Source organism: Petaurus breviceps, unplaced genomic scaffold (genome assembly GCF_028583685.1).
Source record: "Petaurus breviceps papuanus isolate PSGF00001 unplaced genomic scaffold, PetGlider_PUasm1.0 90740, whole genome shotgun sequence".
Classification (NCBI taxonomy): Eukaryota; Metazoa; Chordata; class Mammalia; order Diprotodontia; family Petauridae; genus Petaurus; species Petaurus breviceps.
Genome location: NW_027187330.1, coordinates 9,033,350 through 9,044,333, shown reverse-complemented (window position 1 = coordinate 9,044,333; position 10,984 = coordinate 9,033,350). Strand labels below are relative to the sequence as shown.

Below are 10,984 nucleotides of genomic sequence, written 5' to 3'. Positions count from 1 at the left end.
GTGTGGATTTCAAGCCCATATTCTTGTGGAAGAAAGGGAAGTGGAGGGAAGATATGGGTCAGTTGGACAGGTGGGGGAAGGTCAGAGGCGCTCTGATGGTCACTGACAAATGAATTATAATGAACAGCTTGTATTTTTGTGGAAGAAGGAACAAGACTATTTCACAATGAGGTTTGGATAGGTTTTGGTCAGTATCTGTGGAGGGCCTATCCCTATTATAGATCCAATAAAATATAGAATCATGCAGGAAGATAAACATGGACCCCCGTCATTAATTAGCCAAGGCTTATGACCCCTGGGGCTTAAGTGTTAAGGGGCTTTCAGCACTGACAAAAGCATGTTCCTAGAGGCAGAAAATTTCACAAACTCCTGGATCTGAATGTCCCAGACTCCAGGAAGGGAAAATAACAGAGTCACATTCAGATCCTATCCCTGGGGGACACAGGACCTGACCTCCATTCTCAGAGAGGGGGAGGGATGAGCTGCAGGCCCCATAATCACACCAGGGGATCAAGTCCAGAATTGGGTTCTTTTCCATGGTCGTGGCACTACTGAGCCACACCCCCAAGCCTCACTAGGCTCCTGTCCTTGCTGTGGTCTCACACACACACTTTTTCACATGTTGCAGGAATTTATTAGCCAGTTTTCTCAAAATAGTCCCACTCCATTTACTATGGTTTGTTTCCCTCTATGTCAAGTTTGTTCCGTCTAACTGGAAACAGAGGCTGCTTAATAAGGAAAAGATGTTATCAGACACAACAGAAGGGGTAGTAATCACTGGGATCAGGACTAGACTGCTGATTAAAGGATTTGGAGGGAAACAGGGACTTCCCATGGGTTTTTTGAAAAGGAATAATAACTGCTGAGCTGTGATAACCAAAGAGTTTATCCCTGAGAGAACCATGTATGACAGGGTCTCATGTGTAACCCCAACCCTTGGCAGGGTAGACAGGGTCCATGAGGAGAACAGTTGTAGCTGCTTCCTTCATAACATCATACTCTAATGCTTCATGATTTACTACAGGTGATCCAGGGTTCTCAAAGGCTATGCTAGCAAAATACATGCTCTGGCAGGTTTTAATAAGCTGGAAAGGCTTCAGGTATCATCAAGGACACCAGCTGTATCTGCTATCTGAGGACAGCTAAGGATAGAGAAGTTTATCACCAGTAGGCTGGCCATCAGGTATTGACTTGGAAACTTGGAAACCTAAAAAACAAAGAAAAAAGAAATTGGACCTCAGTCTCAAACAGCCTACTTCCACTTCTCAAATGGTGGTAACAGAATGGTGGAAAATGGGGAAGAAAATGTTAAAAATGGGGAAAAAGATTTTAGACCACCTACAAATATGTATTTAATTGCTCTTACTCTAAATCTGAGATCTTTTTCTAATGACTGAGTTGATGCAATACTGGAAGAGCTGAACTACATCATCATTGATATTCTCACTGTAGATAAGAGTAGAAGACATTCAAAAATTGTAGTCAAATGACCTGGAAAATAGATCCAGGAGAGATAACTTAAAAATTATTGGACTACCTGAAAGCCATGATCAAAGTAAGAACCTGGAAATCATCCTCCAGGAAGTTCTCAAAGAAAACTGCCCTGATGTTTTAGGACCAGAGGGCAAAATAGAGGTTGAAAGAATCCACTGATCACCTCCTGAAAAAGATCCCAAAAAGAAAACTCCTAGGAATATTATAGCCAGGTTCCAGAATTCCCAGATTAAGGAGAGAATATTACAAGCAGCCAGGAAGAAACAATTTGAATATTGTGGAAACACAATCAGGATAACCCAGGATCTGGCAGCTTCTACACGGAGGGATCGAAGGGCTTGGAATATGATATTCCAGAGGGCAAAGGAGCTGGGATTAAAACCAAGAGTCACCTACCCAGCAAAACTGAGTATCATGTTTCAGGGTGTATCATGTTTCATATGGTCATTCAGTGGAATAGAGGACTTTCAAGCATTCTTGCTGAAAAAAAAACAGAGTTGAATAGAAAATTTGACATTCAGATACAAGAAGCAAGAGAAGCATGAGAAGGTAAACAGGGAAAAGAGATTATAAGGAACTCATCAAAGCTGAACTATTTACATTCCTACATGGAAAAATGATAATTGTAACTTAATTGTAACTTATGAAAGTTTTCTCAGCATGAGAATAGTCAAAGGGAATATATATATATATATATATATATATATATATATATGTATACATACATATATATGTCTATATAGCAGGGTGTATGGGTGTATGAATACATATGTGAGTGTGTGTATATATGTGTACAGGTATACATAGACAGAGGGCATAGGACCAATTTAATAGGAAGGGATGACACTTAAAAGGTGAAATTAAGAGGTGAGAGAGGCATATAATGAGAGGAGATGGGGAGAAATAGAATGGGGTAAATTATCTCATATAGAAGAGGTAAGGGAAAATTGTTACAATGGAGGTGAAGAACAGGAAGGCAAAAAGGAGTGAGTCGACCTTATTCTCATTGAATTTGGCTTAGGGAGGGAATGACACACACACTAAATAGGGTATCTCACCCTACAGGAGAGTAAGGGGGAAGGAGATGAGAGGGGGGATAATGAAAGGGAAGGCAGTCTGGTGGGGAGGGAAGTTGGAAGTACCCACTTTTGAGAAGGGACAGGATCAAAGTAGAGAATAGAAAAAAGGTGGGGGGTGGGATGGGATGGAGGGAAATACAATCTTTCACAATATATCCAATATGGAAATGTTTTGCATAGCTACACTACACATGTACAACCTATATTGAATTACTTATCTTTCCAGTCAGGGTGGATGGTGAGGGAGGAAGGGAAAGAATCTGGAACTCAAAGTCTTAAAATTGGGGTGCCTAGGTGGCACAGTGAATAGAGCACCAGCCCTGAAGTCAGGAGGACCTGAATTCAAATCTGGCCTCAGACACTTAACACAAAAACTAGCCATGTGACTTTGGGCAAGTCACTTAACCCCAATTGCCCTCCAAAAAGCAAAACATAAACAAAGTTTTTGTTTTTTAATCAAATGTTTTAAAATCAAATGTTTAAAAACATATATATAATAATAATTATTATTATTATTTTACATGTAGCTGGGAATTGAGATATACAGGCACTGAGTCATAAAAATTCACCATGCCCTATTGGAAAGTTGGAGGGGGATGGGGAAGGATATGGGAGAGAGCAGATTGGGGGAGGGGATATTCAAAGGGATCACTGTTTTGGGGTGGTGGGTAGGGAAAAATGGGGAGAAAATTTGTAACTCAAAATTTTGTGGAAATGAATGATGTAAACTAAAAAAAAGAGAGAAAAAATAAAAAATAAAATAAGGTGTTGACTCTGAAAAATGGGAAATGGATAAGTGATTCTATTGCCATAATTTCTTAAGGAAGTTAATCTGTTATAAATCAGTTGCCACAATGAGGAAGATAAAAGTACCCAGAGACCATCTTAGCCATACTTGGCATAACTGACAAGCAGAAATTCAGCAGAAGCACCCAAGGACAAATGCATTGCAAAATATAAGCGCTAACTGAAAATTATGAGTAAAATACAGTGAAAAGCAATGGAGGGGAAAATGAAGGACCTCATTCAGAGCATTCCAATGGCATTTACAGATGAAACTTGGAGAAAAACTTTTATGGTGGAAAATGCAACAGATTTGCCAGCATTTCTAGAATGATCTAGTCTTATCATCGATGACAATGATGCCACAACATTTGAATTTTTACAACTTTAGTACGTGATATGAAAAAATGGAGATGACATTGAAGAAGATGAAGTAGGAAATAGTAGCCAGACCAGATCAGGCCAGCAGGAAAGCTGGGCTAGAGGTGGAACAATCTTTAAAATACTAAGAATTTAATTTATGAGATCCCTTATAAATGGGAAAAAGAGCAAATGATTAGAAAAAAAAAATCATGGACCATATCATTACTAAAAAATAGATGACCAAGGAAGAAGACAACTATACCTCAAAGGTTTTTCTTAAAAGACTTAAGATTTTTATGGAAGATAAATAATTAACACACTCAGGTTTTCCTTGTTGATAATATAGGAAAGGATTAAGTTGGCTTTTGCAGATAAATTTTCTGGCAGGCAATATATTCGCAGTCACACAAGTGGCTGAAATATGTAGAAAATACAAGATCTTGCTGTGTTTGTTGCTTATTTTTTTTTAAAGAATTTGATTCACTAGAGCAAAATGCAACCTTAAAGACTCTTTTCTTATAAGTTGTCTCATAAATATATGAGAATTATACAATATTCCTTGAAAGATATAATCACAATATAACTTGATTCCATGACCCTCTAACTATCAATATCAAACAAGGAAATGTTTGCTTACTGAAGATGCTTGCTACAGTCACGGAAGACCCAAATGCAAGAGGGGCTCCCAAAAGATGGCGAAATCTGTATGTTCACTTGAGGATTACTTTGTGGATATTATTTCAAGACCTAGAAAGCTATAAGGTCTCCTTAATGAGAATGAGCTAGTTATTCACACAGCAGCAACCAAATGGAGAATGTCTATTTACACAAACTATGACCTGCAGTTGGATGGGTCAGTGCATCAGTACATATGTCTTGGAGAGATTGTAGATGAACAACCAGCTGGGCCCAGAATTGCAATGTGGGAAGAGTTTTGGATGAATTCTGTTGGGAAAACTGTGTAGTACTCTTTGTGATCCCAAGTTGCTCCCTAACACAAAAACCATCTTTTAAATTGAAATATATGTGTATATATATATATATATATATATATGTATGTATATATGTATGTATGTATATATATATATAGCTACATGGTTCAACATTATTCAACACACTACAAGCTTGTAAAAATCAGAATGCTGAGTGAAGGGTGATGGTGGGTTTAAGTATGCTGCAGTATATTACCAAGATGACTTAGTCTTAAGAAGTAGAAGAAAAGGTATCTCTAGGAAATACATGATTGGGCAAGGAGATGGGCTGGCTACACACCAAGAACAAGGGATAACAGTTGCCCAAGGGCTGTATTGGTACCCAATGTTGAGACCTAGAGGAAGGTTTCCAGCCTATGTAGATCCTTTGTGGAGGATTTATGTGTACCGTGTTTCCCCAATAATAAGACACTGTCTTATTAATTGTTTTGGACAGAAAAACACCAGAGGGCTTATTTTCAGGGGAGGGCTTATTTTAATGAACATTGACAGCAATTTTAATAAACAGGTAAATGTGAACAAAAAAATGTACCTTTATTCAATAAGCAAATCACTGGGGAAGAACAGGATGACGCGCTCACTGCTGCAGCTCTGATTGGATGCAGCTCGGAGCGCAGCGTGCATTTCATGGGGGGGGAGGGGCGGTACATACAGAGGGTACCGTAATGTAGCGTGTAGCGCAGGGGATCACCTTCACTACAGTAGCAATCTCAATAGGGCTTATTTTCGGGGGAGGGCTTATTTTAGAGGAATCTTACACAGTAAGGGGAGGGCTTATTTTCGGGATAGGTCTTATTATCAGGGAAACGCGGTAGGTATGGACAAGGATCATACAGGATGAGGAGTGGAAGGATTGCAATCAGCACCCCTTGGGAGAGTACCCATATTGATGAGACTACTAAGTAACCAAGGTTTTAAAAGGTTTCCATTTAGCACAATGGAGAACTTTTGGATACCAAGCTAAAGCTTTTGAATGAAATATACCGTGTTTCCCTGATAATAAGACGCTCCCCGAAAATAACCCCCCCCCGGGCTCCGAGCTGCATCCAATCAGAGCTGCAGCAGTGAGCGCTGTCATCCTGTTCTCCCCCAGTGATTTGCTTATTGAATAAAGGTACATTTTTTTGTTCACATTTACCTGTTTATTAAAATTGCTGTCAATGTTCATTAAAATAAGCCCTCCCCTGAAAATAAGCCCTCTGGTGTTTTTCTGTCCAAAAAAATTAATAAGACAGTGTCTTATTATGGGGAAACACGGTAGTAGGCAGCTGAAAACTAATCCGGGCAGAAACTGTGCCTAGTAGGTGGAGATAGGAATATCTACTAAACTTGCTCACATGAGTGAAGACAATTGTGCCTATCTGTGTGAAGGATAATGTGCCTTTATCTCTTTTGAAAAAAGTAATGAACTTATGCTGTCCCATTTTGCCTTACAGCTATTTGTCTATCTGTTTTATCTTCTCTTAAAGATTATAAGTACCTTGCTGAGAGTAGGGATGACATTCATTGGACCCATAGGACCTAGCATCTAACTTTGCACATAGGTGCTTTATACATGTTTGTTGAACTGAAGGGGAAAATATCTGTTTCTTGGGAGTGAGTTTCCCAGAGAAGGCTGGCTCTTTTGTCTCATTTTACGTAGATTGTGATAACCACAGTCAGACGACTGGAATGAGTCAGCTCTTTGCTTTTTCCTTTTTCAGAAACATTTGCTCTGCTTGTTGCTTTTCTTTCTCCCAGTAAATGTGAGGACTTTACCATGTTATAGAAGAACTGTTCAGAGAAACATCAGAGGGAAAAAATGGCAGGTTTTCTTTTCTTTTTGGAGGGGTGGAAGGCAGGGCAATTGGGGTTAAATGACTTGCCCATGGTCACATGGCTAATTTTTTGCATTAAGTGTCTGAGGCCACATTTGAACTCAGGTCCTCCTGACTCCAGGGCTGGTGCTCTATTTACTGTGCCACTTAGCTGCCCCAGGTGTTGTTGTTGCATTGCCCTCTCTGGTTTAAGGTAAGCATGAGGATTTCAGGGAGTATTTCTGAGACCTTTCATGTGACTTTACTCAATGAACCATAAAAGATGAAAGAACATCAGATTTGGAGTCAGGAGGATTGGATTTATATTCCAGTTTGACCACTTGCTAGCTATGCAACCATAGGCAAATCATTTAAGCTCTTTGAAGCTCAGTTTCCTCATCTGTGAAATGGGGTTGACATTTGCAACATTCACCTCATAGGAGTGCTGTGTGAGTTATTCTTCCATTAAGTAACATATAAATATAAGAATAAGCCTCTTGTGAATATAGAGTAGATGCACATATTTCTAAAGATGTTCAGTATACCCTACTATTTTCCTGTCTTCTTTCCTTTCTTCCATTCAGGAGAGTAGGTGGCAAGAATGAGAGTGTTGTAGTGACATCATAATTACCCAGCCTGGGTAAGTGGGTATGAAATTTTAGCTGTTGGACCATTCTCTGATACATAAGAATCTGTATTCTTATGAATGGGAGCACTCCTCCCACAGATACAGATATCAAACTTATAACAGCCCCTCACCCATAACTCTTCTTTCTTATGCTCTGCGACTCTTGTCTATGTCCTTCCATTAGTCCTCCAGAGAAGGGCAACTCAAAGTGTTGGACGCTTTTCTTTAAATTGAAAAAAAATATTTCAGGGATACCAGTACTACATTTGATTTATCTGTCATCCATTGCTCTTGCTAAACAACCTGTCACATTTATAGTCAGACAAGTTATTTTTGATGTCTTTTGGTCCACTTTTTTCATGAAAATCACCAGTAGTAATATAGTACAGCCGACATGTGTCATTCTCTTTGGAGTAATTCTTTTGGGTAACCTCCACTTCTGATTTTCTTGAGATAATAGTAATCTGTGATTTCATGGCCACAGAGCATTACTGGGGTAATATTAATGCTAAAAGATGGGGTCAGGGAATAGCTTAGAGTCATTAAAAATGCTATGCAGCTTCCTGAATGGAATTTAGCTAACTCTTCTACTTTTTGATTCTGGACCCAGTTTATTGCTTGTTTGCAATGACTTTCCAAGATATACACTGTTTATTTCAAGGGGTCACCCACTCAAATATATGGCACAGTTTGGAAAATATGCCTTCTTTATTCACTTAGGCTGTGTGAATGTATGTGTGCGTGTGTGCATGTATGTGTGTGTGTGTGTACTCACATGTGCTGTTATTATTCTCAGCTGAACTGAATTTCATTCAGGAGGAGGCACTATAGTAAAATGAATCACAGAATCTCAGACTTGGAAGATCCCTAAAAGGCCACCTAGTCTAACCTGTCCATATCTGTCACATGATCATACAACTTTTGCTTGAAGACCTTCACTACTGAGATGTATTCAGGGGAACCTACTACCTCTTGGTCCCCTTTGGATAGTTATCTTAAGGAGTTTTCCCTCGCATAAAGAGAATTTGGAGAAAATCACCACCTATAGGGAATCCCTCTTCCATTTGGACAGTGGCTTGGATATCCTCTTTGATAGTGGCAACATTTTTTGGGCAAATTTTATGTCCTGCTTGATACTGATAAGTTTGACAGTAAAACAGACCGATGGGATTCCAGTGGGAAGTGCCGGATTCCAGCATGGTGTGACCGAATCCTTTGGAGAGGGGCAAACATTAATCAGGTCCGCTATCAGAGTCACATGGGGCTAAAAACCAGTGACCACAAACCCGTCAGTTCTCTGTTCCTCATTGGAGTGAAGGTTGTAGATGACAGGAAATACCAAACGGTATTTGAAGACAGTGTTCAGCTCATGGACAGAATGGAAAATTGCTTTCTTCCTTCAATAGCATTCAGCAGGAGAGAATTTGTGTTTGAAAATGTGAGATTTCGGCAGCTGCAAAAGCAGAAATTCCAGATCACCAACAATGGTCAGGTTCCTTGTCATTTTTCCTTCATCACTAAACTTGGTGACAGGCAGTACTGTAAACCATGGCTTCAAGCTAATCCTTCTGATGGCTACTTGGAGCCAAATGAAACATTAGACATTTCCTTGAGTGTCTATGTTAGCAAAAATTCTGTGCCAATCCTGAATTTAGGGGAAGATAATATTAAGGACATTCTTATCCTTCGCTTGGATCAAGGCCAAGATTACTTCTTGACCATCAGTGGCACTTATCTCCGTAGTTGTTGTGGCACATCCTTGGAAGCTTTGTGCCAAATGAGAAAACCAATCAGAGAAGTTCCTGTTTCCAGACTCATAGACTTGGAGGTGACTTCTTTGGAGGAGAGTGTCAGTGAAAAACCCCTTCAGATTCCCAAGGAACTCTGGCTCTTAGTGGACCACTTATATAAACATGCTTGTGACCAGAAGGATTTGTTCCAGACTCCTGGATCACAAAAAGAAGTTCGGCAAATTATTGATTCCTTGGATACTAGCATTCTTAAGACAGTACCTGGCAGTAATCACTCAGTAGCTGAAACACTCCTCATCTTCCTGGAAGCTCTACCAGAGCCTGTTATCTGTTATGAACTATATCAACAATGCCTTGACTATTCACATGACTTCCGACTCTGCCAACAGGTAATTTCACACCTTCCACAGTGCCACAAAAATGTTTTCTCGTACCTCATAGCATTCCTTCGAGAACTCTTAAGGCACTCTGAAACTAACAACATTAATGCTAATATGCTTGCCAATCTTTTCTCAAGTCTTCTGCTGCGGCCTCCACCCAATCTAAAGGCAAGACAGACTCAGAACAATCATCAACGTGCTGTCCAGTTTCTCTTGGGCTTCTTGCTTGGAGGTGATAAACACTAACTCTTCCTCATTTTGCCATGCTCACCTCCAAATTCCAGGACAAAGGAATCTCAGGCTGTGAATGTTCAGAACTGATTTGAGAATATTCCTCTTTGTCTCCAAAGGGATCTATTCTCCAGCTGTTTGGCTCTTAGCTTTTGAAAATCTTTACCTTAAAAGTACATTAGGGAAAGTGAGTCTTCTCCTAGGAACCCCATTGATCCACAGCACACTAACAACATATCCTGTACATTGGAGGACTTAAGACTCATCATGTTGCCAAGCCAAAGAATCCCATGTTTTGATGTTTTGTGCTTTATCTTTGTGGGGCAAAGAGATCTATATTCACAGTCAAAAAAAAACCTAATTTCTCCTTCCATAAAGTCAGCAAATGCTTTCTTGTTTGTATGCTGAACATTCAGCTGGTCTAGCTTTAAAAGTTTCTGAAGGTCACTCCTGTTAATAAGCCTTTTCACTTCTTTGACATTATATATGTAAAGCCTGTAGTTCAAGTCTCCCAACCAAATGACAATATCATGTTTCATGATATTCAGGTAACCCTGATTTGGGACAAGGAAACTCATCCGGGCACAGATGTCCTTATAATCCTGATTCCTACCTTCCACATCCTCCACCTGGGAAGCCAGGTGGGAATTGATGATGCAAAAGGTAGTGTTGTGGAACATAAACCTCACAGCCACGGCTCCCTTGTTCCCCATCTTCCCCATGAGTCCAGTGCCCACAGTGTCCGCCACCACATCTTGGATGTGCACACAGTGCTCTTTCCTGGCAAATATGAGCAGCATCATTCCTACCAGGCGGACCAGATGCACTTTCTTGTACTTTGACTTGAAATGCAGGGCCTGCTTCACGGATGCCAGCTACTCGCGCTCCCTGGTGGATTCCAAGTAGAAGAAGGCCTCCATGCTCAGATCCAGCTCCTGGAACCCGAGGCAGTAAATGTCCGGGGGATCTCTATCACAATTCAGCCACAGTTCCAACCCACTGTCTGGGGACTGGCCATTCACGTTCCACGTTCCAACAAAGAACCTAAACTTGTGAAAACTGACAAACTCCTTTTCTCTTTTTGCTGCAATAAGCCTGATGAACTCCTGCCGCATCCTGGGCTGGATGCTGGGTCCCAAGAGCTTCCTCACGGAGGGGGTCACTTTGGAAGGGGATATGCTTCCGTTTCCTTTCTCACGCGGGAGCTCTCTTCTCATTTGACGGGCTGCGGGTGGAGATTCATCACAAGTCTTCATCTGGTGGTACGGGACGCTTCTTTTCTTCTCTAAACTCATTGCGGTACGATGATTCCCCAATCCGAAAATCCCTTCCTGCGGGGCAAGGATATCCTAAAGGAGGCAGCCCAATTGCTCATCAGGGATTTCAAAAAGGCCCTCCACCTTCAGGCAAAGCTTGTCTTCCTCAGTTGTGGGCGGTTCCATCTGGAGGGCTGGCTACTTCCTGGGTCACGTGGGCGGAATCGACCA

The 10,984-nt window shown here is 40.7% G+C and overlaps 1 pseudogene; it reads left to right on the top strand.

Annotated features, from left to right (window-relative positions):
- The first annotated feature begins 4,411 nt into the window (after nucleotides 1-4,411).
- Nucleotides 4,412-10,935, top strand: LOC138145486 (inositol polyphosphate 5-phosphatase OCRL pseudogene; annotated as a pseudogene).
- Nucleotides 10,936-10,984: the final 49 nt, after the last annotated feature.